The sequence below is a fragment of the Triturus cristatus genome, chromosome 3_1 (assembly GCF_964204655.1).
Source record: "Triturus cristatus chromosome 3_1, aTriCri1.1, whole genome shotgun sequence".
Taxonomy (NCBI): Eukaryota; Metazoa; Chordata; class Amphibia; order Caudata; family Salamandridae; genus Triturus; species Triturus cristatus.
In genome coordinates this window covers 129043410-129071384 of record NC_140583.1, presented here as the reverse complement: position 1 = coordinate 129071384, position 27975 = coordinate 129043410, and the positions used below count along the sequence as shown (strand labels likewise).

The window sequence follows — 27975 nt, the reverse complement described above, 5'->3', positions numbered from 1 at the left end:
TTCAGTTGCTCCTTGTCAAAGAAAGGAGTTAATGATGCAGCAAATGAGCAGAGAGGAATCATGGGAAGGGTGAAAACTAAAATTGCTTCATCTTGCATCTAGACGTTCTGACTTGGGCCTACTCACCACACCTAACTCAACCAGATACACGCAGAAAAAAAAAAACTGTTGTCTGATGGCATATCAGACAACACATTTTTTTTTTAAAGCAGGCAAAAAACATCATTTTCACATTATCACTCAGGAATCTTCACTATTTTATAGTGACTTCGAGCCACAGATTCCTCACCTTTTAAATGTTCCCTAGGTGTGCGGCTGGATATGGAAACTTTTTAGTAGTACCTCTGTGCAGCGGAAGGTAGTGCCATGACACTGCTCTGCTACGGAAATGATGTGTGGGGCCTATAAAGGCTCCACTCCTGCACGCTGATGTCAGTTCCTTTCTGTCCGTGCCTCTAGACTCTCATGACTGTTTTTCTCAGATATTTTTCCAAATTCCCAACTATGTGCAAGTAATGTTGCCCTCTAAGATATCGGTCGGGACTGGGGAACTGATCAGTGGGATCCACAGATTCGAGTGATCAGAAGTGATTGCCCTCACACCCAGGTGAGTGTCCTGCTTCATCACTGTGCTGCTCCTTGTTGGGCCAGTGCTGCAATGCCCAATTTACCCCTCGAGGGGGCTCTTAATCAGAGATCTTCTGATTTTAGCCATAATGATGATTGCAAGTGAGTATGTAAATGTAGGGTAATGTATTAAGTGGTTTAAAATAGTCTAACGGATACTGAGTGCTGCTTTAGTAAGGTGATCCCATTGATAAGGATAAAAACGCAGGAGCTGTTGCAGGGGCCAGAGGGCCTAGACAGATTTAAGATAAGATCACTTTATACACCTTTGCTCACACTCAGGTGTAGGGTAAGTGTCAACACCTGGTCCTGAATAAATGCCTAAGATCCTGCTGGGTCATAAGGCATGAAACATGTTGAACCTACGTCACTAATCAAACTCCCTTTGATATTTTGCGTGACAGTAGGGACAACAATTAGAGGACGGACGTCCATCAGGTTTGCAACCTATGTCCCCAAATCACAGAGAGGAAGACTGTGAAGCTTGTCAATCTTTCCGATCAAAAATGATATTAAGGGACCATCTGCCACATCGTAGAGAAATGTAGCGCAGGGAGATCGCGGATACACCTGACTTCTTCGGGCAACAAAATGTCAAATAACACGGGGAAGAAATGTATTCGTAAAGCGCCTGAATCACCCACAAAGTGGTATCTCCGCGCTATGGAGGAGCTGCAGTAGGCCAGAGAGAGAGAAAAGATTTAGAACAGTGCAGTTTTGAGAAGCCTTCTAAATTGAAGGTGATCAGGGCATTGCCGAAGACGAATGGGGAGTTGATTCCAATAGAAAGGGGCTAGGTGAAAGAAAGCTTTCCCTCCCAAGCGCAGTTTTTTTAAAATAGGTACAAGGAGTAACGATTTAGCTCCTTAGCGTAAGGGGCTATAAGGCAAGTATTGATTGAGTTTTCCTGCAAGATAGCCAGGAAGCCTCTGCGGGTGAGGGCGAGGCCTTCTCCAGCCAAGAATCTTCATCCGACTCAGAGATGGAAAAAAGTTTCCCAATTAAAGACATTTCTCCATTCAGCATACTGTGAGTGCACACGCCCCTGTAAAATTTACTAAGAGACACTCTGAACCGAGTGAATATACAGCATCTGGGCCTCCACTACCAAAAGGCCTTGGAAGGCATCAAACATCCGATATGGATGCCCCACCCTCGGGCTTCACTCCAAAATTACCAAACTCTGCTTCGGCCCGACCAGCTTCTGTTCTGAGCCATTCAACTCATTCCTCCGCTCCCAGCAGCCCATAGCCTGACACCCTTGTTCCAACAGGTTCAGAGCACAAAGGCAAAAGCTCCTCCGCTCCAAAAGACAAAACTTGTACACCACCGAATTAAAAGTCCTCTTCCGCTATGAAAGAAAGATCCACTTCCACACCAAAGGAAAAACCTAGTTTGGTTCTGAAACCTGTGATTTCCTACAGAACCAATCCTCCAGGTTATGCAGGAGCAGCTCGATCCGCGGCAAAAGACAATACATATCTAGCCTCAAACTGGTCGAATAATAGCAAAAGATGGACAGCCCCAGCTTTAAACCTCTCGGCACCAGCTTTATTTCCAAGAGGACATTGATATACCACTGCCTCCTAAAATGAAGGAGTACATAGTTACCAGCCCTCTGCCTCCTCCTTTACTTGCTTCTCCACAACCCCTCTTCCTCCTTTTTCTCCACCACAGCCTTCACCCCCTCAGTCATATACTGGTGCAGGGGTCATTACACCAGAGTGGTCTCCTCAATCTCCTGTCGAAGATTATGGAGGAGATGACTCACATCCTGAACCTACAGATCCCTGGGGCAACTATGATGTTGATCCTTCAGGGTATACTTACCCTGATCTTTGTCCAGCCAGACAATCACCTCCTGATCACGCTTCTTCTTACCAGGACCTTATTGCTAGGGTGGGGGCTTATCATCAGGTCTCATTACGTAAAGACGCTATTGAGGATGATTCCCTATTTGAAACCCTTTCCAATACCAATAGGGTGACTCAAATCCACCCCATGCAAAAAGGCATGCTCCGAAATGCTGAGAATATCATCATCATCATCACAGTACTTCATTCGATTTTACAAATAAAATCATAAAAGATGTGAAATATCATAAAAGTTTACACGCAGATTGTCATATCCAAAGTCATTCATGTTTTAACACTCCTTATAAAAACTGTACAAGACAAAAGCAGACAAATGGAGAGTTTAAAATCTACAAACAGAATAAGGCGGGCCTCACTTGAAGAAAATGTATTGGTTTTAGAATTGGAAGTAGAAATTTATGCTGTAAATTATTATATTTTGGACAAAACAAAGTGACGTGTAAAGTATCATTAATCGTTACATTATCACAATCACAGCGGGACAGGTCCGAATACGAAATACAACTAATTAGAAGGGATAATCCTGTGGATATATTTAAAGACCCTGTTAGAGCACGTATCATTACTCCTAGGATAGATAAAAAATATAAAGCAGCACCATCTAACCCTATATATATTTAGGGGAAGCTTCTTCCAGACTCTTTAGTTGTTTCCAATGCATTCAAATGAGCCAAGTCACAAACCTCAGCTGATGCCACTCCGCCTGACACTCCGCCAGTCCTTTAGGCAAAATGGTGGCTTTGCAAGCTTCCAATCATTGGTGCATTGCTAACAGTCAGGCTCTATTAGCGAGGTACGATAGAGCACATTAGGATAAAATGGAGGATCTCCTCCAACATCTCCCTGGGAACAATACAAAAAAGGGGGACATGAAATTGTTACTGAGGGGAAACTGATTTCTAATAATTCCATCAGATTGTCTCTATATTCAGCAGACACAGCTGCCAGAGTCATAAACACCAGCATGTTACTACACAAGCATGTATGGCTGCTTGTGTCTAGATTGAAACCAGAGGTACAACTGACTTTACTAAATGAGCAATTTGACAGAACGCATCTGTTTAGTCCCCTGGTGAACCAAACATTAGAAAAGATGAGACAAGAAAACGAGGCAGCCAAATCAATGGGGCTTTATAAACTGTCCCTGCTTGTGGCTCCTTTCGGCGCCACACATATAATTAAGATGCCAAGACTACGTTTTCCTATGCCGATACATCCTCCTGCAGACAACAGAATAAAGCTTCCCCTTCTAGGGGATACTATAGAGGTACATTCAGAGCGAACAATTTTAAAGGATGCGGTAGAGGTGCCTCCACATGCACTTGCACCTCTAAGCAATGACTCCCTTCTCATTCCGGCTGACCATTTAACTCTTGTCTGGGTCAATACTTGGAAAATCATAACATCAGATCAGTGGGTGTTGGACATTATCCAACATGATTATTGTCTGAAATTCATCACCACACCTCCAAACATTCCACCTCGCAGACACAATCTTTCTGTAGAGTATCAACATCTCATAAAACAGTAATGAGCTAAAGTGGGTAGTAGTAGTTCCCAAATGGGAGATTACCGCACAATCAAAAAAGATATGTATCAGAGTCTTCAAGTCTAGTGTGAATCAATCAAATGCAACTTCTTAGTTTGTTGGGGTGCTATTCCAGCTCATTTCACCTACTACCAGAGGTGCTATTCACACATTAGAAACTAATATGTATACATATATATGTATACCGGATAAGTTCAACCATTAATTATTCAAACAGTTTTTCAGCAAGGGGCAATGATATTTTGATCCAAAATTCAAAGAGTCAAAAAAGAGTCAAAAATGTCGATGTTCCACTTGTTGGTTTTAATCTTTGTTTCTCAATATCGCCTTGAGAAAGTCTGAGTAGACGAAACACGTGTTGGCAAAGGTCTAATTCTATGCTGGGAGAAACATAAAGAATAAAACCAACAAGTGGAACATCAAACTTTTGACTCATTTTTGACTCTTTGAATTTTGGATTAAAATTGAATTGCCGGGGGGAGGAGCCAAGATGGCGACCGGAGCAGACGCTTGAGCGCCCGGCTCCGTCGGCCCTTGGCCTCGGACTATCATCCTGACTCCTATCCTCGCCGATTTTCGAGGTGCAACGTGTGCGACAACGCGCTGACCGCGCCACTGCTTTCCCGGAGTCTTAGCCCGCCCGGACGCCGGAGTTCTTGGTGCTTTTGTTCTCCGCACTGGACCCCTGCTCTATTGTGGCCTTGGCCGGCCCCCTGGAAGCTCCGCAGTTACCGGACCCGCTAGCGTAAACCTGAGCCCCGAGGTCCCGGTCCCACCTCACACCACGGACTGTCGCCTGATGAGCCGGGGGAGGGACGCCCGGACACCTCCTGCACCCCGCACCTGATGGGCTGGAGCTATAGGGTAAGCCCCGGTGCGGCGGGTCTCCTGCCCCGTTCTGTGGACCGCTCTGTGGGAGGCTGCAGACCCCCTTCTTCTATTGCCTAGTCGGCTGCAAAGAGAACCCGAGGGAAGGGCAGCGACTGTTGGCTTTTCCCTGTTGCGGCGCAGACCTGAGGGGAATTGCCTCCTTGCTACGACCCCCCCCCCCCCCCTGGCCACTGTACCGTTCTGCGGTAAAACATGGCGTTGATTGCCTGCTCGCGGCTGGGGGATGCTACTCCGGTCTCGCCCGCTGCCCGCTTCGCCCTCCCTCTACCAGACACCAGCTCCACAGTGCCGTCCCGGATTGCTACCGATGTGGGGGCGCAGCCTCCGCTGACATGCGGCTCCGTTCTGGCTGCCCTGCGGGACTTTCGTCTACAAATGTGTCTTGGCTTGCAAGCGCTGAGTGAGCGGTTTGACTCCATACTGTCGGCTGCGGGTCGTGAGCAGCCCGTTTGTCATCAACAAGGCGTGGGTCTGCCAGTGCTTTTGTCCTCTTGCGGGGACGCAATGGCTGTTTATGATCGTGCTACACTGGTGCCTGCATCTGGCTTTACCGGCACCCAGGATCAATCGCTCTCCAGCTCAATTGCGGATACTTTGTCTCCCCGTTCATTGCTGCCTGCTTCGTTGTTGCCTGCCTCACCGTGCCCGCAAGAGTATCCAGCAGAGCGACACCTGACGTCCTCGAGGAACCGTTCATGGTGGCCTACTGCTTCTTTTCTGTGGAACTCCTGTACTTTACATGCCAGGTCTGGACTTTATGTGGTGCACAAGGGGACCTCAATAGATGGTCGGCGGCCATTTTGTGACTCTACTTCACCATCTTCTTCCAAGCGGCCATATTGTCTTTGTCTGCACGGGGTGCGGGGCCTTCATGTAGGGGCTGGTGTAATCTTAAGCCCGCGATCGGGCCAGGGCTGAACTGACTTATATCGCCATGGTTTCACGGATGGGCTGGACTGGGACTGGAACTGTTTGCATATGTTGTGCGCACTCGTCGCGGTTTGCCCGTCTTCATTTAAATTGTTGTGACACGTTATCTTCACACGACCGCTTTTGGCGTAGTGGGTTCTCAGTGTGTGGAGGCCATAGCTGGCCGATGGTTTCGGGCGCTCTGGGGTAACGTAGGCTCCTCCCCACTTACCTCTCTGTTCTCTTATTTTTCTTTACTCTATTCCTACTTTCTCTCTTGTCTATATTTCGGGTTCATTGGGCGACAGGCACTATGCTGGGGGGGGGGCAGGCCGTAGCCTCCGCATTGGTGTAGGGTGGGGGGGGTAATTCACTGTTTCTACTTAGTTCTATGGGCCTTTTTCTTTTATGTTTCTGCGCTATACTTGTTTCGATTCGGGGTCCGGGGGTGGGGTGGATTGAGTGGGGGCGGCTCTGGAGGGGTGCATATTTACTCATGTGACTATCCTTTTATATAACTGCATCGCCTCACTGCCTGAGATTTTCCTTCCATGACCGTTTTAATGATGCTGCTGCTCTCCCGTGTGGTGAAGCTATCTTGCGGACTCGAATCTCCTTGGTTCTTATTCTTTACTGATTTTTTCCCTGATAAAATTATTTTGAAAACCTTAAAATTAACCTTCACTTCTCCTTCCCCTGGTATCAAGGATCTCTCCAGTGTATACCTCATGACTCGTTGCTAATCTTGACCGTGGATGCGCAGGGGATGTAATGTTTGTACCAGTGCTTAACCGTACCGTGGCCGGCCTGACGGTTGTAGGCCCGTATTTGTTCTTTTCATATGCACAAATAAAGGTTTTTATAAAAAAAAAAAAAAAAAAAAAAAAAAAAAATTGAATTGCCCCTTGCTGAAACACTGTTTGAAAATTTAATGTGCATTACTACAACAACTTATGATGGTTGAACTTATCCTGTACATTTTGGATTAATGGAATTGTTTAAAGGGAGTGCTGAATGAAGCTCTGTGTTTATATATCTCTTAAAACAGTAAGTAGAAGCTCTCTTGTTAAAGGGAGCCATAGTGCCAGACCCTCTCAGTATCAAGGCGCAGAAGTATACTCCTTATACTTTCTCATTCTAAAAAAGGATGGCCAATATTAGGCCTTTAAATCATTACACTTCCCATATGCTAAGTCTTCAACAAGGGGACTTTATGTCAGTACTGGCCTTAAAGGACAATTTCTTCCATATTCCCATTCATCCAGCTCACTGCAAATACCTCCGATTTGTTATAGCAGGAAATCATTACCAATTCAAAGTTCTCCCATTCGTAGTCATACCTGCTCATCCTGTGTTCACCAAGTGCCTAGCAGTGGTAGCATTCCATTTGTGCAGATAAAACATCCATATATTCCCATGTCTCATAAAAGCCAATACGCTTCTCTTGTGCCAAATATACACTCACACCATCTCAATCTTGTGCATCAACTGTAATTCACAATAAACATTCAAAAATGACATATTTTACCATTACCTGTTCAACCATACCTAAGGGCCATACTCAACACACAGTTGGATTTAGCCTATCCGAATCATACCACAATCCAAAATATTCCAACGATGTTTCACAAATTCTAATACAATCAAAGCATAACAGTCAGAACAGTTATGAAACTCCTGGGCATGATGGCATTGTGATAGTACCACATACTTGGTTGCACTTGCGTCTGCTGCAAACATTGTCTAGTACACCAGTGCCTGCAAACAGAGTCACTTACAGGATCTAGTGTTGGCAGACAGCTGCACTCATCGTTCTCTACAGTAATGGAACACACACATTTTTTTAAAGGGCTGCTGTTTCTCAACCCTGTTTCCCGGATCATTCTCACAGCATATGCATCACTTACAGGATGGGTTGCTCACCTACATCAGCTGACAGTCTAGGGTCGTTTGGGAACCCAAATACCAGGTTCTCCATATCGGTTGCCTCGAGCTACAAGCAGTTCACTTGGCATTGAAAGCATTTCTATGTCACTTCACAGGCAAAGATGTCCTGGTCCGCAAGGACAACATGACAACCATGCTCTATTCACAACAATAGGTGGGCGACACTCTCTACAGTTGGCATGCCAATCTCAGATGATTTGGCATTGGGTAATACATCACAACAGTCCTCTACTAGCAGAACCCCATCCTGGAAAGGACAAACAGATTGCTCACCTTCTTAGCAAAATACAGCAACAAGTCCATGAATGGGAACTATATCCTCAAGTCCTTCTCCCATACTTTCACTGGTGGGGGTTTACACAGATAACCTCTTTGCAACCGCAGAAAACACAAAATGCCCAAACGTCTCCTCCAGGTTACCGCACCCTCAGTCCAAGGGCAATGCTCTATGGATGAACTGGTCAGGGATATTTGCCTGTATTTTTCTACCTCTCCCTCTTCCATTTGTAGTTTGGAAGCTCAGGCAAAACGTCTCTCACTCACCCTTGTTCTGGTAGTACCCACTTGGGATCGCCAACCATGGTTCACAAAGCTACTGGAACTCTCAGTAGTTCCCCACTAGAAGCTTCCTATCCACCCAGATCTTCTCACTCAAAACCATGGAGCAATACAGTAGCCAAACTCAAAGGAACTCAATCTTGCCATTTGGCTCCTGAAGTTATGGAATTTAGTTATTTAAATCTCCAGACAGAATGTATGACTATTCTTAGGGAAGCTCATAGACCAACAACTAGAGTGTGTTATACAGCATAGTGGAAACACTTTGTTTTCTACTGTCATAACAAAAACATTAATCCACTCAACACAACTGTATAAAATATTGTTACCTTCTTCATTTAGAAACCTCTGGCCTTGCTTATACATCCATACGACTGCATTTGGCTGTGATTGCTGCCTACTTGCAAAATAGGCAACAACTGTCTTTCTTCAAACTGCCAGTTATTAAGGCATTCATGGAAGCCCTTAAAAGAGTAATTCCACCTACAGTTCCACCTGCACCTATTTATTTTGTTAGTTTTTATAGCACAAATGTGAACCTTTCGGGTATCAGAGCACTTTACACATTTACAGAGAACAGAAACAAAAAATCAATATTAGAAATAATATAATTCGAGAAAAGAATTCAGGATAAGGTAGTACCCAAAAATGGGAGTGTACGCTTTACAAAGTTCAGAGATCAGTGGAGACAAACCAATAGAAACAAAAATATCATAGTCAAGATAACTGCAGGATCAGGCAGTGCTAAGAAACGGAAGGGTACGACATAATGTCAGTCAGGACTAATAAATCGAAAAAATGTAAAGTAGCCGGTGAGCAGTAGTCATGAGTGTGATTGAGTAATCTGGATGGGTATGAAGAGAAGTGATCTCAGGATCTGGGAAAAAATGTGTTTATTATGAGTACTTTGACTTCTTTCTTGAAAGATACATTTGAGGGATTCATTCTAGCTTCAGGGGGCAAGGTGTTCCAAATTCTGGGGGCAATCCCAGAGAAGGATTGTAAGTTTCCTTATTGTGAAATCTATGATCTTTCAGAAGCAAGGTGTTGGAGCTTCTGAATGATCTGCAGTCACCAGAAAGTTCGGGCTTCTGACTGAGATATCTAGGGGTATTGAAGTAGAGGGCTTTGTGTCATGCAGGTAATTTTTTGCTGGATTCTTGCTTCATAAGAGTGCCAGTTGAGGGATTTCAGATCGGGGACGATGTGGTTGTTTCTTTTTCAGCCGGTGATGCGCATTGCCGTAGAGTTGAGGATGCCCTTATAGGAGCCAATTTGAATCTGGGATGGCCACAAAGGGTTGCCCCCTTCCATAGTCCAACCTAGGAATCACTAGGGCTTGAACTGAATGCTTGAAGTCATAGGATAGGATGAAGGGTTTTAATTTTCTTAGAATGTGCATTTGATGATTCGCTCCTTCGGTGGCAGCACTGATGTGCTTCTGCATGTTGAGGTTCTTGTCCAGAGTTAATCCCAGTGTTCTCGCTGAGTCAATGACTTATGAAGTGCAGTTGAGAGCTGTTGGATGTTTCAACCATTCTTCAATGATAGGTGACTTTTGGGTGGGGCGCTTATTCGGTTTTCTGAGTATTTAGTTTCAGGTTATTGGATGCTGGCCAATTTTGAGTTGTCTGTAGAGTTGTGTTGATGGAACTGATGTCTCCTGGGGTGGAGACTTTTAAGTATAGTTGGGTATTGTCAGCATATATGTGGTTGTGGACGTTAGATGAACTTAGAATTTCCGTTAGAGGCTCCATGAACAGGTTGAAGAGAGTGGGTGAAAGAGGAGCCCTGTGGGACCCTAATGTGACCAGAGTAGTCTGCGATAGAGAGTAATCTTAAATCCTTGAGTCCTGTTTTAGAGATAGGAGGTGAGCCAGTTATGAACTGATCCTGTTAGCCCTATATGGTGTTCCAAAAGGTAGGTTGTCATGCTTAACTGTATCGAATGCAGACGATAGGTCAAGGAGGATTAAAAGAAAAGATTGGTTCTGATCCAGTATTTTTAATATAACATCCACTATGTGTGTCATAGTAGTTTTTTTAATGTACCCTGAACGGAAGCTGTACTGTATAGTCCGGATTGACTGATGTGGTTACAGAGTTGAATGTGAAAATATTTTTCAAGGAATTTCAACAGGGTAGGAATATTGAAGGAAACCTGGAATCTCAATATTGTACTTACTAGACTTATGGGTCCACCATTTGAACCACTGCACAAATGCTCCCTACAATTCTTATCTTGGAAGGCTACATTTTTAACTGCCATTACCTCACTAAGGCGTGTCAGTGAGCTCCAGGCTTCAATCTTGGAACCTTTCTGCCAGCTACATAAATATAGGGTGGTTCTGACTTCAAACCCAAAATGTTTTTCAAAGAACGTTTTCTTTTCAACTCAATCAGTTCAACTACCTACTTTCTTTCCACAACCAGATTCAGTTGTGGAAATGGCCATTCATACACTGGCTGTTAGAAGAGCTTTTGTGTATTAAAATGACAGAACTAAACAGCTCTGTAAGACTAAGAAGCTTTTTATTGCCCTTTTGCCCCCTCACATAGAAAAGGCTGTATCAAAGTTTGGCATATCTAGATTGGTAATACAATGCATTCAAGCATGTTATGTCAAAGCTAAAATAATTTTGCTCACACCACTTAGGGCTCTCTCTACTTGTAAGATAGGAGCTTCCATGGCGTTCCTGTGCAATATTCCAATAGCTGATATTTGCAGAACAGCTACATAGTCTACACCACACACTTTTACTAAACATTATTGTATGGATGTTTTAGCAAGCCAATTCAGGCAGTGCAACATACTGACTTTCAAACAACTGCAACCCCCACAGGTTAGCCACCGCTATTTATGAGGGGCTACTTTGCAATCTATGCTCAACATGTGTATCTACAGCCACACATGCCTCGAAGGGATTATGTTACTTAACCTGTGAGCATCTGTTCATGGCATGTAGTGCTGTAGATTCACATGCGCCCACCCTCCTCTCGGGACACTTTTGGCTGTTGCAGTTCATTTACATTATCTTACTGGCATGGACATCTCTTTATTGACATTTTCACTTCATTCTCACCCGCCTGCGGGTAAACAATCTAACAATGGAGCAGTCACTTTGCCTCGTGACTTGAAACACCTCTTCAAACAACTGGCACACATCTGGGCCCAACAGTAGATGGTGAAAGTATGCAAAGCTTTTAAATCTACAACACTATTTGCCACAAGCAGATTCTTAGAGGGTAAGTAACATAATCCATCTGTCTAAGACTACCCTCACTACATGAGCACAGAGATATATCCGTATCCCTGGGATTATCACCGGACCTCATACCTGGTATTATTGTTAGGTGGTCTGCAACAGCAACGTATGTGTACATTTAGATCACGCAAGGTTGGAGTCCCCGTTCCAAGACCTGTCCCTCTGCAAGAATCCTCCTCTGTGCTCTAAGGTAGCGCAACACAGTGTATATGATAAGAACTGTTGTGTTAGAAAATCGTTACAAAAAAGTCAACTAAGGAATGCCTACATCTTCCTAATTTGGAATATTATTGGATTGTACAACGGTTGGCCCACTCTATATTTACATTTTACCTACTAATTGTGATACACCGCTCTGCAACACTTGAATGGTCCCTATTGCAATCAGACATAGAGCTGGTTGTTTATGATACTAATTACTCAAAAATTACTAATTCCACTAATCTTCTCATTTATTCTTCACAATTGGCATGGCTGAGAGCATATAAGCTTACAAATACTCACATCCGCCTCCACTCTCAATCCCCCCTGTGGAATAATGCAGATATCGCATATAATGGGACTGAACTCAACTGGTCTACTTCAACCCAATATAAGATATACCGAATAGATGTTGTGTTCACGCATCTTCAGCCCTTTCTTAGGTTTACAGCATGAATTCAATGTTTCTTCATTGCAGTTTATCAGATACACTCAACTCTCCTCTGCCCTTGTTCTAAGTGTGGCTAAAACTCATGATATAACATCTCTTTCTTCAATTGCACGATACCTTCATACCTGGAAACATTTCAAGGGTACTGTTTCTAGACTAGCTGCTCGTTTAATTGATTCCTCATTTTCTATAGAATCTTCCAACAATTTAAAACCATGGTGATCCACATGTTTGAATATGGTATTTATGGACAAAGCATGGAACACTATATAAGAGATCTATACTAGAGAACTTGGAGATTCCAGTCTTAAATTGAATTATTTCAAAATTGTGGACCATTGGCACTGGTCTCTGGATAAATAACACCCTGCTAAACTTAGACCAGACACCTTCTGTTGGAGATGTAGATCACCAGATTGTGATATAGGTCATATTGTGTGGGAATGTCCCAGTATTTGTACAATTTGAATCCCTCTCAGAAAACATTTATCACTCTTACATGATACTTCTGAAATACTACATATCTCCATTCATACTTTCAAATGGCTCTCCACGGCTCTCAGTCTAGCTAAAATTAGTATTTTACATTTTTGGAGAACTAATGTTATTCCAACGCTTCAATCCTGGCTTCCAGATATGTTTGATGTGGCTCATTTTGAGTAAAGATTTATAAACTCAATGACAATTTACACCAGTTTGATCAAAAATGTGGGCCCCTTCTGAGGCGTGCAGTGATCTGATTCCTTATTGTACTTCAGTGCAGATGGGGTTCAATAAATCTGTTATATATTATTTTCATTTCATTTTCTCCTTCTTAGAATAATTAATTTAAAATTTGATTTTATCAATTTATAATCTTTGTATATGACTGTGGTACTTGTATTGTTTTTCCTTATGCTGTATTACTTTTTTTTTGTGTTATTCATGCCTATATTTCATATTGTATCTGTGCCATTTTATATCTTTGTTTAGATAGGTGTCTATTGATCATTGTTTGCTTACTATTGCTAAAAATGTAATAAAGAATTTAAATTAAAAAAAAAACACCAGCTGTATTACCGTGTTGTGTCTAAAATGTTAAGAGATTTTGCTTGACTGGGCATATAAAAACAGTACACCATGTTGTTCGACCTTTTACGAAATGTTCAGATTGGGTCCCGAGAAGTACAAATAACGTGTGCGCCATCTTTCTAAAGTAATATTTTGGCACAAAAATAAATGTACTGTATGTGGCTGTACAAAGCTAAGGCTGCCTAAAACGTGTAATATGCAGAACTAGGTGAGATCCAACATAGGTCCAGTAGCGAACTTACTACAATGTTATGCAGATTGGTAAAGCGCACTATTAACCGGGTGAGCATCCTGGCACTGAGCAGGTGTGAGTGTAGGCACACCCAAGACCTAGTAGGACTACTCGAAAAGCCAGGTCTTCAACTTCTATCGTAATTCAAAAAGTTAGGAGAGGCTCTTATGTGTAATTGCAGGTAAATCTGAAAGAGACACGTTGGTGATGGATTCCTTACCTTAGAATATCCCCAGGTGTCAGACTGGATCCGGAAAGTTTCGCTTAGCAGTACCCCTGCACATCAGTAGGTGGCGTTGTGCGGCTCCATGTCCGTCACTGGCACCGTAAGCGCCGAGATGACGCCACAGAGAGTACTTAGGCGCCACCCATGCACGCTGATGGCAGTTCTTTCTTTTTCCGCGCCAGCAAGCGCAGATCCGGATTGAGCACATACCTTAGTCACTTTTTGATTACTATTTTTAGACTTTTTGTCTCCTCTCTTTTCTCCTGGTGCAGGTAGGGATACCCGGCTTTAAGTCCTGTGGGGCCTGCCGCCGGAATATGTCGGTGGCGGACCCCCACGATGTTTGATTCTACTGCCTGGCGACTGCCCACGACTCACGGGACTGCCGGGATTGTCAAGCCATGGCCCCTAAGGCCTTGCGGGAGTGGCGTAGGAAGTTGCTGGAGGTCCGGCATTCAACACGCTGCCGCTCCGAGTCCAGGGGCTGTTCCCGGGAACGCTCACGGAAACGGAGCCATCGCTCCTCAGGCTCCAAGTCTTCGCCTTCGGATTCCGGTAAGCGACGCAATAAAAAGAAGTCGAAGAAGCGTGTTCGTTCTCCGACGTCCCCTCGTCGCTCTCCTGAGGCGGACGAGGGGGACAGGGCCTTCGCCCCGACGGCTCCCCTGGAGCCTGGGAGTCCCGCGGCCTACCCTCCATACCCGGGTCCGTCGGCGACTCCCAAACAGGTGCAAGAATTTCTTGCTACCATGGACCGCCTATTTAGGCCTCGAGCTCCCGCCGGCGCGCCTTCTGGCCCAGCGGTCCCGTGTCCAGATCCTATTGATCCGTCAGCTCTGCCACCGGCGCCACAAGGTGCGAAGTTGCCGGCTCAGGCGCCACCCTCGGCGCCACACTGGGTGCCGTTTATTCCTCCCTTGCCCCGATTCCAGGACCATTTTGTTCCGGCCTGGAATCTGCATTGGGAGCCCGGGCGGGCCGACGCCGGCCGGCGCCGTTCTCGATGCCATTTGTCCCTGCTCCGGCTTTGCCGCCGCGACCGGCCCCCTCTACGCCAGAGGCGGACGAAGACTGGGAAGGGTCCGAGGACCCCCTTGCCCTACAATGTGACTCCGAGCAGGATTGGGTGGTCGACTTGGAGGAGGCAGGTGACCTCGATGTCTCCTCTGACCCGGGGTTCAATTCCCCCCGCCTACGATGGAGGAAGGTGCCTCTTACACAATGGTCCTCCGTCGGGCGGCTGAGGCCCTTAATCTTGACCTCCCCACAGTGGCCCTCAAGACCAACCTCCTCACCGAGGAGCTCGAGACGGTGTCTACTTCATCGGAGCCGTTGCTTCCTTTCAGTGACGCCCTTACCGACGTCCTCTTGGGCACTTGGTCGAGGCCGGCCACGGGGGCCCCGGTGTATAAAAACAACACCAGGCGCCACCGACCGGCTCCTGGTGACCCTGCCTTTTAGACTACTCACCCTACGCCTGAGAGCCTGTTCATTCAGGCCTCGACATCACAGAGTGCTTTTCCTATGGCCCCGCCAGATAGGGACTCTAAATGGCTGGACTAGTTTGGGAAGCGGTTGTTATCTTCGGCCAGCTTAGGGCTGCGGTTGGTGAACACCGCCTGCTTGTTGGGCCGCTACTCCCACGCGGTGTGGGATGCCGTTGCTCAGGTGTTGCCTCAGTGTCCTGAGGAGGTGCAGGCTGTCCTTTCTCAGGCAATTGCTGAGGGTAAGGATGCGACTAAGTTCGCCATTCGGTGTGGGTTGGACACCGCTGACTAATTGGGCAGGGTGATTTCTACAACTGTGGCGTTGCGACGTCACGCCTGGCTGCGTTCAACTGAGTTTTTGCCTGATGTCCAAAGCTCGCTCGTGGATTTGCCCTTTGATGGCACCCGCCTGTTTGGCGACAAGGCTGACAGTGCCCTGGAGCGCTTTAAGGATTCGCAGGCTACGGCCAAGTCCTTGGGCCTTTCTACTAAGAGTTCGGCCTCTCCTGGTTTTCGTTCCTTTCGTGGCCGAGGTAGAGGCAGTCAGGCGCGCCCGTCCCCTAAGTCAGTGCAGAACCAGCCCCAGCGCGGCCAGGGTCGCGGTTTCCGCAGGGGCGGGGCGGGGAACCAGTGTGCGGGTCCGTCCACCTCCACCCCCGCTGCTTCCGCCCCCCAAACCTTCCTAATCTCAGCTTCGGGGAGCACCCCACGCCGGTGGGTGGCAGGATCCGCCACCACCTCCCTCAATGGCACAAGATTACATCAGACAGATGGGTGCTGCAGATAATCTACCACGGTTACTCCCTTCCCTTTCAGTCCTCCCCTCCTGCCATGCCACCTCGGTGCCACCGCATGTCGGGGGATCACTTGGCTCTTCTCCGTCAGGAAGTCACGGCCCTCTTGGTCAAGGGGGCCATCAAGTGCGTTTCTAGGCCGGAAGTAGGGAGTGGTTGTTATTCCCACTACTTTCTGGTCCCCAAGAAGGACAAAGGGGATTCCTACCCATGCTTGAAGGCATGCTCAAATGTGCCTCCAAAAATGTTAAGGAGCCCATTAAAGCTGGAGAAGTAACACCCAAGTTGAGAGAAACATAAACCCTTACCTAGCGACCCTTTCTACATCAAGGTCTAGGTTCCTCCTGACTCTGGTGGTCTTCAATGCCTGTGAGAGAGCTCCAGCCAAAATACAGACGATGTCCCTCAGCTACATTGTTTAATAACAAATTCCTTCGCAGGTACGACAGGTCCCAGTGGGAGGAGAAGTAGGAACTTGTGAAACACTTCCCAGAAGAATATAGAAAGGGGGAGGGGGTAGTGTCTGAAGTAAAAATCATCTGTTACACCAACATTTGTTTGCTTCTCATCACCACAGACACAGCTTTCAGGGTATGAGCACCAGCGTTCTCCTCAGACGCCACTCCTGACTTCAGATCTCTGGGTTGAAACTCGAAGTCCAGCAGCATCTCCTCAGCTTCCTTCTCAACAGGGAGCATCTCTACGGCCTCTGGGTAGATGAGTTTTTTTTAGAATTTTTTTAAAAAAAGAACCTGAAGATTGGCAGGTCTATGAGTCCCCTGCAAACTCCAATCGCAAAAGGTTTAAATTCCAAGGATTAGCCATGGTCACTTAACCAGACCTGCCACAACTATCAACCAGCAACACGCCTTCCACAAGCAGGCCGGCAGGAGTTACACCGGAGGTACGTACAGGAGTAACACCGGTAAGACCCAATGTGGCTTCCGTAAAGGGGCTTTTACCTTTAAGTAGCAACCCAACCAACCTAACCTCACCTTCACTCCCTTCGGGCACGTGTCGGTGGAAGAATACAAGATTTCCCCTCTCGCTTGAATGAAATCACAAAACACCAATGGCTTTTAGTGGTGGTTCTCCACAACTATTAATGATAGCTTTTCACAACCCCTCCGAATCCCACACCACAGACACATCCCCAGAGGAGACCATCTTTGTGTTATTGAGGAAGAGGTACAAGCACGCCGCTAGAAAGGGGTAATAGATTGAATGCCTCCACACCATCGCGAGAAGGTTGTCTAAACACTTTACTTACCCATTTCTAAATGGAATGGTGACCTTAGGCCCATCCTGGGCCTCAGGCCTCGTAAAAAATACATCCCGTCAGATCCTTTAAATATGACTACCCTACAGGAAGCCATCCCCCTGCTCAAGGCAATTACATTACAACTCAACATCATGGATGTCTGCTTTCGCATACCCATCCAACCTGCTCACTGCTGGGCCCTTCACTTTGTTGTAAGTGGCCATCACTGCAAATTCAAAGTACTTATTTTCAGGGTCACCACTGACTTTAAGGGTGTTCACATAGTGCCTATCAGTGGTGGCCACCCATCTAGGAAGTTAGGCACTCACGTCTTTGCTTAACTTGACCATTGGATGATCAGTCCTCACTCGCAGTAATTTTCTTGCTCCACAGCTTGGGATGTACCGTTAAAGGCACCAGATCCCACCTCTTCAACCCTTCCTGGGTTCCATGATAAACACATGCAGGAAAAGCTTTGTTCCAACCAAAACTCTACCAGTTACTGTCTCTTTTTCAGTCCAGTCGTCCGCTTATAGTTCAAAACGTTATATGCCTTCTAGGAATGATTGTTTTTGCATTGCTATAAGAACTAATGCTGGGCTCCACACACCCCTTCAATAGTGCCTAGCAGGCAGAGGGTCACTGGGAAGATTTAGTGCTGTAGTGTAAAAGTGCCAACGTGCCTCAGTGAAGGCCAGTCTCAGACCCCATTCCACAGTTGCCCATTTTACCACAGATGCCTCCCTCACAATTTGGGCTGAACACTGTGGTGCCATAAACATCCAGTGAGTGTTGGACCCTCAATACATGGGCATAAACATTACCTGCCTAGACCTGCTAGCCATTTGCATAACCCTCTATGCTTTCTTCTAGGTCATTCCAGGAAATGTAGTCTTCATCAAGACAGGCAACATGACCACCATTTATTATCCACAGAAACTGTGAAGCACTCATTATCCACAGCTCTCCATGTTAGCGCAGGCGATCTGGCATTATGCGACCGGAACATCTTACAGGGGTGGACAAAGCCTTTGTAGACCTGCAGAGCAAGTCCACAAGTGGAAACTCCAACGCAAGTTCTACACAGATATTTCCAGTGTTATAGCACCCTGTTATAGCACCCTGCAAATAGAGCCGTTAGCCATCCCTAAAAATTTTAAATGTCCAAACATTGCCTCTATGTACCAAGTCTACAGTCCGTGGACAATGTACTATGGATGAACTGGTCAGGGATATTTGCATACATTTTTCATCCTCTTCAGCTCCTATACATATGAGGAAGATGTGACAAACATCCCAGGTTCTTATCCTGAAGGCTCTGACTTGGGCCAGACAGCCCTGGTAGTCTATGTTCCTGATGATCACTCTCAATGAGAAGTTGCCACCCAGGCTGAACCATCTCACACTAAGACGAGGCCAGATCAAACACCCAGTTCCCAAACAGTAGAGACTTATGATCTGGCACCCGAGGTCCTAAAATGTGGCTATACCTCACTGGGAAAGTACGGCCATTGTATGCGAAGTGTCTAGACCCATCACAGGGGCCTGCTGCGTAGGTAAGTGGATGAGGTTTGCCCCCTACTGTTTTCCAAAAACCTAGACCCCCTGAAGACTTGACATCGTCTGCTATCATTTACATCTGCATAAGTCAGGATTTGGAGCTTACATGCAAAACACAGAAAATTCATTTGTCTTTAGGATCCTAGTGGTCCATGCTTTTATGAAGGTTTTTAAAGTCATACCATCCAGAATACTCCTTGTCCCCATGTGGAATCTTAATGTAGTCATTACTCGGTGCATGTACTACCTTTTGAACCCTTACATTCATACTCCCTATTGTTCCTTTCCTCAAAGATGGCCTTCCTTGAGGCCACATCATCCTTTAGATGCATTAGTAAGCTGCCAATACTCAACTTGTGTAAGGAAATGCCTCTTTTTGTATGGTCAACCCCAAGTTTCTTTTACTGATTCTGCTAGTTTTTTGTCTCTGAGAGTGAACTGAGGCCTGCTAACCAGACCTCATTGCCTGTGCCCTCATCCTTAAAATGATATGTCAAATTGGCTCATACCCAATTGGCTAAACCCTCCTGTAAGTCTCAAGTAAATGGTACTCAGGGCATGTAAGTTAGAGGCACCCCCCAGGGATTTCAACTCTGGCTGTGCCACCCTGGGTGTAACGCCAATAAAACAAGACTCCCAGCCTGCCATTTGCAGACTGAAAGATCAGTTTAAACTTCTGGCCCAACTTAGCTATTTAAAGTAATGGCAAAGCCAGCCTTCTCCCTGGTATATGTGTAAGTCACACCAATGGCAGGCCTATTGGGTTAAAAGGCAGGGTGCAACATATCCCACGGACAGAACATGTCATTTTACATGTTCTGATAGTAAAAACACAAAATTGACATTTTTACTATGGAAAAGCTTGGTTGCCCAGTTTGCGAGTACAGAGTTAAACACTAACTTCTTATCTGTGCTAACTCTGGAAGAGTGCGACCAAAGTGGGCCAAACTAGGTTTCAAACAACTCGTTCTATTAAGCCCAACTTGATTCTCTGGTCGAAATTGATGTAACAAGTTACAATGTCGAACTTTAGCAAAGTTTCCACTTTGTTGCTTTTGTTCCCTGTGCCCATACTGGTTGCACTCTAGGACCTATTAGAACTTCCTGCCCTCCTGGGGAGAATTTACAACTCCCAACGAAAGGATACAATAGGGTCCTGCTCTGGAAAGAAGTGTTGCCATCCTCCTGCAGGAAGCCAGACGGGTGATGGCCTAAAGGTGAGCTTCAAAGTAGAAGCCACCTTTGAAGGGCAAATGAGTAACACTGGGAGAGGGGCTGCTCGACCATTCCGGTATAAAGGCTGGCACTTGGGAAAGGAGGGAAAAAATCAGTTGCTAAACCGGTTGTCCAAGGGCATGTAGTCACACCTCTGGGTTGGGCTAGGGAGCTCTACATGCAGGGAGAGGTGTCCTGACCTATTGGAAGTGGGCAGAATTGTGCACCCTGGGATGCCCAGAAGCCACACTTAGGAAGTGGCCATCAGGTGGTAGGGGACCTGGAAGCTATCATCTGCATCCTACTCTGGGGGCATTTGCTGAGCAAATGTAGGGCACACCTGGTAACCTTTCAATCAGGGGTTGGTAAAGCACAACTACTCACCCGTAAGGGTCTCAAGGCGCTGGGGTGGGGCAAGGGGAGGGAAGGGAAGGGCTCGGTAGAGTGCTGAAGTCATCAGAAATGCCAGGTTTTGAGGCCGTTCCTGAACTGGGGCAGTATGGCAGATTGCCGGTGTGGAGGGTGTTCCAGGCTTTGGCTGCGTGGTAGGAGAAGGACTTTCCTCCCGTTCAGCAGACCAATGAGGAGAAGGCGAAGATCGCCAGTGCTTCTTTGCCTTCTTCTTGTGCTTCGACTTACCCGAGGATTTCAAAGACTTGGAATGGGACGAGGTGTGGGAGCTTCACGAGCAGTCTCAAGACTTCCCTCTCAGGCTCTAAGGCTCCTTCTCCGATGCCTTCTTCAGGGAGGACTCTGCGCCTCCCCCCTCTCTTTCCGCAAGCCGGGGCGTCCCCTGCTCAACTTCGTACATTTTACGAAGCCCTCCGCCATATCATTGAGCAGCCCGACTCCGCCAGCATGCCTTTGGGCCCCGCAAAACTGGTTGGGGGACCTGGCCCTCCGGCGCCGGAGGGCCCCCGTGGAACCTGGCCTGGATCGACACCAGTCGATCTTACCCAGCGACTACGCCCCCGGGCAACGCCGGCCTCATCCTCATCCCCGAGAAGGACCCATAGCCGGACCGAAGTTGAATCCTACGCTGGAGGGTACTTTTAATCCCCTGTTCATACCTGGTGTACTTTTTTGCCCAGAAGGTGGTGATGAAGATTGGGAGGGGTCGCTGGATCTTTGGCAAACCAGCTTGAAGAGCCGGACTGGAGACAGGACCTGGGGGACGCCAGTGTTCTACACACTTTCTCCAGACCATGGCATGCTTTCTCCCCCCTACCGTGGCTACGGGGGAGGGAGTGTCCTATGCTATGGTGGTGCAAAGGGCGGCCCAGGCCTTGGGCCTGGAGCTCCCTTTAGCGGCAGTCCGGACTAATCTCCTGACAGAGATGCTTCAGCCTGTGGCAACCTCTTCAGAACCTCTTCTTAAGTACAAGCCCCTATCACCACGGGAACATCACTTTTTGTGACATTCCGCGGCGATAGAGGCTATGCCTTACTTACAAGGTCGCATTAAGCCACTTAATGTGACTTAACACCGCCATGTAAGTAAGGCCCCCCTTTTTATGCTATGCTTAGTGTGAATTGGGCAGTGGGTGTTGAGGTGGCGTTCCACTTAATGTGACTTAATGTGACTTAACACCGCCAAACTCAACGAAGCACTCATGGATGTTTTTCTGGGCACCTCGTCCAAGCCCGGCACAGGGGCTCCTGTAGAAAGGACGATTGCCCGCCACCACCGCCCGGCTCCGGGCGACCAGTTTTCCTCACCCAGCACCCTTTCCCCGAGAGCTTACTGGGCAGAACGATTGCCACATTGGTAGCCCTTAGGCGCCATGCCTGGTTGAGGCCGTTGGATTTTTGGGGGATGTTCAGTCAACCTTGCTGGACATGCCCTTCGATGGCCGTCGCCTTTTTGTCGATAAAGCATACTCTGCGCTTTAAGGGATTACATGCTATGGCCAGATTCTTGGACCTCGCTTCCCGTCCACCCCAGTCTGCTTTTCGCCCCATTCGTGGCTACGGAAGGGGCACCCCACGACGTCCGGCCCAGTCCAGCCACCAGTCCATGCAAGCTGTCCAGCCTCTGCATGGCCGAGCAACCTCACTGGTTTGGGAGCCAGCGGGTGGGCCAGTCCACTCTCTTACCCCCCACCCCACAACACCCCCTGCATGCGGCGACTCCAAACCCTCCGAGTCCGACCCTTCAGGGCCATCAACTGCAAGTGGGTGGCATGATTCTCCATCACCTCCCCCACTGGCAATCCATCATGTCTGACATGTGGGTTTTGCAAATAGTCCAAAGGGGCTACTCCCTCCTCTTCGACACTGCCCCTCCCTCCATGCCACCGTCTTATGATCGCATGTCGGAGAATCATTTGGCACTTCTCCGCCAGGAAGTCCCAGCTCTCTTGGCCAATGGAGCTATCGAAGAGTCTCTGCACCAAAAATAGGTTGTGGTTGCTATTCCCGCCACTTTCTAGTGCCCAAGAAGGACAAAGACCTGTGTACTATACTATACCTCAGGTACCTCAACTGCTTCATCTAGAAGGTGAAGTACGAAATGCTCACGATGGCTCAGGTCCTGTCTGCCCTCGACCCTTTAGAATGGTTGTTGGCGTTGGACTTGTAGGACGCCTATTTCCATATTCCCGTCCTGCCAGCCCACAGACGCAACCTACGGTTTATGGCAGGCCACAAACATTATCAGTTCACCGTGCTCCCATTCAGCCTTACCAGTGCCCCTCTGGTGTTCATGAAAGTAATGGCGGTGGTTGCAGTTCATCTGCGCAGATCAGGGGTACCAGTCTTCCCCTATCTCGATGAGTGGTTGTTGAAGGCAGGCTTGCCCCAAGCGGTCGTCTCCCACCTTGAGACTTCGGCGGACCCACTGCACTCGCTAGGGTTCACTATTAACGTGCCGAAGTAACACCTGACTCGGAGATGACAGGGAGTGTCTGATAGGGATGTTTCAGCCTCTATACCGGATTTTGGTGAGTATGACCCTGAGGCTGCTGAGCCTCATGACCTCCTGCTGGTGGTTCATGCCAGGCGGCATATGCTGGCTTTGCTGTCGGACCTGGAGTTCCAGTGGGCGCAGCATTAGAGGAATATTTCTGACTACGTCCAGATCTCAGAGGTAACTACACTACAACTGCAGTAGTGGTTAACGGACCAGGATTGGGTCAGAGGCAGATTCCTCTCCCTTCCCCAACTAGAACTAACAGTGGTGACTTCTGCATCACTCCTTGGATGGGGCAGCCACCTGGGAGAGGCGGAGATCAGAGGAGTCTGGTCTCCAGCGAAGCCCGTGCTCCACATCAACATGTTGGAGCTTTGTAGCTTCAGCTCCTGGCACTGAAGGCATTCCTTTCCTCCCTCAAGGGGAAGGTAGCGCTGGTGTTCACAGACAACACCATCGCCATGTGGCACTGCAACAAACAAGGCGGGTGGGGTCATGGACCCTATGTGAAGAGGCTTTTCGTCTTTGGACATGGCTGGAACATCAGGGCATGACCCTGGTGGTACAACATCTGGCAGGCTCTCTGAACACCAGGGCGGACAAACTCAGCCATCAGTGCCTGGTAGATCCTGAATGGCGTCTTCACTTAAAGGTGGTGCAAGGTCTCTTTCAGTGGTTAGGAGAGCCATAGTTAGATCTGTACGCCACCGAAGAGAAAGCGCAATGTCAGCAGTTTTGCGATTGGAGTTTCCAAGGCGGCGCTCACTCGGCGGCGCCTTTCGTCGCGAGTGGAGTTGCAGCCATCTGTACGCCTTTCTACCTGTACCACTGCTGCCCCGAGTGCTGAAGAAGATGAAGCTTGATTGGGCCAAAGTCATTCTTGTGGCTCCAGACTGGGCACGTAGGGTCTGGTACCCCAAACTACTGAGCATGGCCATCAATTGATCCTCCGATCAGACTGCCACTTCGGGAGGATCTTCTGTCGCATCAACAGGGGACGGCCCTCCACCCAAAACTGTCCAGCCTCCACCTCCTTGCATGGAGATTGAGCGGTAACAGTTGCTAGCTTTCGACCTTCTGCCCGAAGTCTGTAATGCAAAAACCAAAGGAAATAATGGACGGAGTGTTGAACATTGCAAGCACTCACCCCCAGTCAACAGATCTGGGTTTAATCCATCACCGTTCTTTAGCCCACTCTACCACCCCAGTTCAGACATGTCATCTTGGCAGCCAGGCATCCCTCCACTAAACCGGTATACATTTGTCGATGGAATAATTTTGTGGCATGGTGCACAGGAAAGACTGTGGATCCCCTTTCTGCCCCTCTTTCTGAGGTTCTTTTGTTTATCCTTTCTTTGGCCCAGCAGGACTCTGCCCTGGGCACTCTAAAAGGCTCTTTTGCAGCTATTTCCAGACCAGCTTTCTTTTTTCAAGTCCCCTATTGCAAACCGATTCTTTAAGGACATTATTCATCTCGTTACCCCATCTCTTTTCGTAATGCCCCAGTGGGATTTGAATCTCGTTTTAACTTATCTTGTGTGTGTCCCTTCGAACTCCTTCACAACTGTCCTCTCAGGCTCCTTAGCCTGAAAACTGCTTTTCTCATTGCCATCACCTCTGCTCGCGGGGTGAGTGAGCTTCTGGTTCTTTCTCTAAGCCCCCCTTTCTTCTCTGTGCATCAGACAACGTGGTGCTTAGAACGAGAACCTCGTTCGTTCCTAAAGTATTTACACCTTTTCACGTAGGACAAACGATCACTCTGTCCTACTTTTTCCCGCCTCCTCACCCTTCCAAGGAGGATGAGAGACTGCAGCATCTAGACCCTAAACGTGTCTGTCCTATTACCTTGACCGCACAAAATAATTCCGGATGGATGAACAACTCTTCGTTGGCAATTTGGGTGCCAGGAAAATTTGGGCTGTCCAAAAGTGTACCATCTCCCAGTGGGTTGTCCTTTGAATTGAAATCTGGTACACTTTTGTGAAAAAGGAACCTTCAGTGGGGCTGTGTGCTTGTTCCACTAAGACTACCACAGCAACTACTGCATTGGCACGTGGAGTCCCACTCCTTGACATCCGGCGTCTACCTGGGCATCTATGCACACATTCACCAAACATTACGCCTGGATAGCCAAGTCCGGAGGGACGGATAATTTGCCCGTTCTGTCTTCTAGGACTTTCTGGTGTGAACCTGGTTTGTATACCCTCCTCTGGGGTTGGTAGTGCTGGGGTATCTATTCTAAGGTAAGGAATCTATAACTAACTGCCTCTTTCAGATGAACAAGTTACTTACCTACAGTAACAATGTTTCTGTAAGAGACATATGTTAGGTATAGATTCCTTACCGCTCCACCAATTCTTTCCGGTCTGCGAACTGACTTCTATGGACAGGGACTTCCTTACAGGCCCCTAGTTGTGGCGCACCAGTGGTCAGTGTCTTTAATGGCTCTGCGCTTCTGGAGTGGAAAGTTGTGTCAGAACTGATGTCACCGCACAGGGGCGGCGTCTAAGTAGGCACCGTGACTTGATCCCGGCGAACACTACGCCAACGACGGACGCGGTGTTGACCGATGCCACCTACCGATGCACAGGGGTACTGCTATGGAAAAATTCTCTGGATCCAGTCAGGTAAGGAATCTATAACTAACCTATGTCTCTTACAGATACATCGTTACCAAAGACAAATAACTTGTTCTTCAGGCAGTTGTACTTCATCCTGGTGGTGACAGCTTTCATACCTTCATGGAAGTTGTGTCTGGTGATGTTGCGTTTGTTGGTGAAGGAGAAGATAAGCTAGGTGTTGTCGGCGTAGGAGAAATTGCTGAGCCCGTGGTTCCTGACAATGATTGCGAGGGGGACTATGTAGGCGTTGAAGAGGTTGGGACTGAGGGTGGAGCTGGGGCACTCCACAGTTGGTCTCTGTCAGTTTTGAGAGTCTGACCTGCTGAGTACTGCCAGGTAGGAAGGAGCGGATCCAGTCAAAGGCCTTGCCCCAGATGACGGTGTCGTGGAGTCTGGTGGCTATGGTGCAGTGGGAGATGGTGTTGAATGCAACCAAGAGTTCCAGGTGGATGAGGGCTGCTGTTTCGCCCTGGTCAAGGAGGTAGCGGATGTCATCGGTGCCTGCGATTAAGGCGGTCTCGGTGCTGCGGTTGCTTCGGAATCTGGATTGGGAGATGTCCAGGACGTGGTTAGCTTCGTTGAAGTTTGTTAGCAGGGCGTTGATGGCCTTTTCGATGACCTTGGCTGCGAAGGGAAGCAGGGAGATGGGCCTGACGTTCTTGAGGTCCGTCGGGTCCGCAGAGGGTTTCTTCAGGAAGGGGTTGACTTCTGCATGTTTCCAGTCGTCTGGGAAGGCGGCCGTCTCGTAGGAACAGTTAAGCGTTCAACTTAAGTCGGGTGCGATGGCAAAGGCGACAAGATGTGGTTTGGTGGGGGTGTGGGGGGGAGCTCTGTGGGTGCACTGGACCGAAGTGGATACTTTTCATGGTCTTCAGTGTGTTTTCTGTCATGAGCGGGATCCATTTGAGCAGGTTCTGTTGGGTGGAGTCTCATGAGGGGGGGAGCTAGAGCGGTGAGGTGGTCGTAGTTGTCGTAGATCATCTTGATCTTGTGGTGGAAGAAGGTGCTGGGGCAGTTGCAGAGACCTTGGGAGGGTAGATATCTGTTGTTTCGCCGTGGGGTTTGGTGAATTCCTTGATGATGAAGAAGAGCTCTTTGATGTTATGTGTGTTGGTGACGATACGGTCTTGGAGGGATTTATTCCTTGTGAATTTAATGAGTTGGTGTGCAGTCCTGGCTGCTTCGTAGGCGGAGCGTGTTTCCGGGGTTGTATTGATCCTCCATGTCTTTTCGATTCGTCTGCAGGAGCGTCTGGATTCTTGGAGGGCTGGGGTTAACCAGCTTTCTTTCTTGTTGTCTCTTTCTTGAGTTAGTGATCCAGCGGTGGAGGTTGCGTGCTGCGGTGTTTGCGTCTGACTTAGTGGGGTGCTGAAGAGGGCAGAGGTGAGCATTAGTGAGCTGCTCTTAGGTGGTTTCGTTCCACCTACTGCGGGAGAGGCAGTGGGCTTGTGTACTGTGCATTTTTTTTAAGGAAAAGTGGATGCAGTTGTGCTCTGTCTAGAGGAGGTCGGTGGTGTGGCTGTATGAGACGCTGTTTTCTCCGGTGTAGACTGGGTCGAGTGTGTGTCCTGCTGTGTGTGTGGGGGCGGTGACTAGTTGTTTTAGTCCTATGTTGGCGAGGTACTCTAGGAGGGAGGTGGTGTTTGAGCCGTCATGGTTGCCAGGTCGAAGTTTAGGTCTCTGAGTACATGTTGTCTGTGGATGTGAAGGCCTGGGGTACGATGAGGTCAGTGGTTGCATCAGCAAAGGGAGCACGGGCCAGTCGGCCTGCAGAGTGTCATTTTGAGGCTGGTCTGGATCTGGAAGTGGAAGTGCTCCATGAGGGTTGTGTTGTCCAGGTGGGTGGTCATGCGGAGGGTGTTTTTGTGGACAACTGTGATGCCTGCTCCTGGATGGATGGGGCGGTTCTTGCACAAGATCTTGTATCCGTCTGGAATGGCGGTAGCGATGTCCAGTGTAGAGTTGGCATTGGTCCAGGTTTCTGTGAGGAAGACTATGTTGGGCGATTAGGTGTTGAGGAGAACCCAGATTTCTATGGTGTGTTTGTGTATGGAACGTACGCTGAGGAAGATGCAGTTGAGCAGTTTGTGAGCGTTGCTGTCCGGTAGGCTGGGGGATGCTGCTGGGGTACGGAGGTGGGTTAAGGTGCGGGGACAGGAGAGGGGGCCGTGGGTCTTGTTCGGGATTAAGAGCTGGCAGCAGTTGTTGCATCCGGGGTTGAGATAGTAGCGGGTGCTGGAGTTTTAGCGGACAGCGGACCAAGGTCCTGGTTGCGGTTGGGTCGCGGAAGGGCGCAGGCGTGCTTGCCATTAATTAAACTTAGG

At 47.9% G+C, this 27975-nt stretch overlaps 1 protein-coding gene across 2 annotated transcripts in view; it reads left to right on the top strand.

The window, feature by feature from the left end:
• LOC146859819 (uncharacterized) overlaps positions 1-27975 on the top strand; it is a 518852-nt gene that overhangs the window by 380507 nt on the left and 110370 nt on the right. The gene's annotated exons all lie outside the window — the stretch shown is intronic.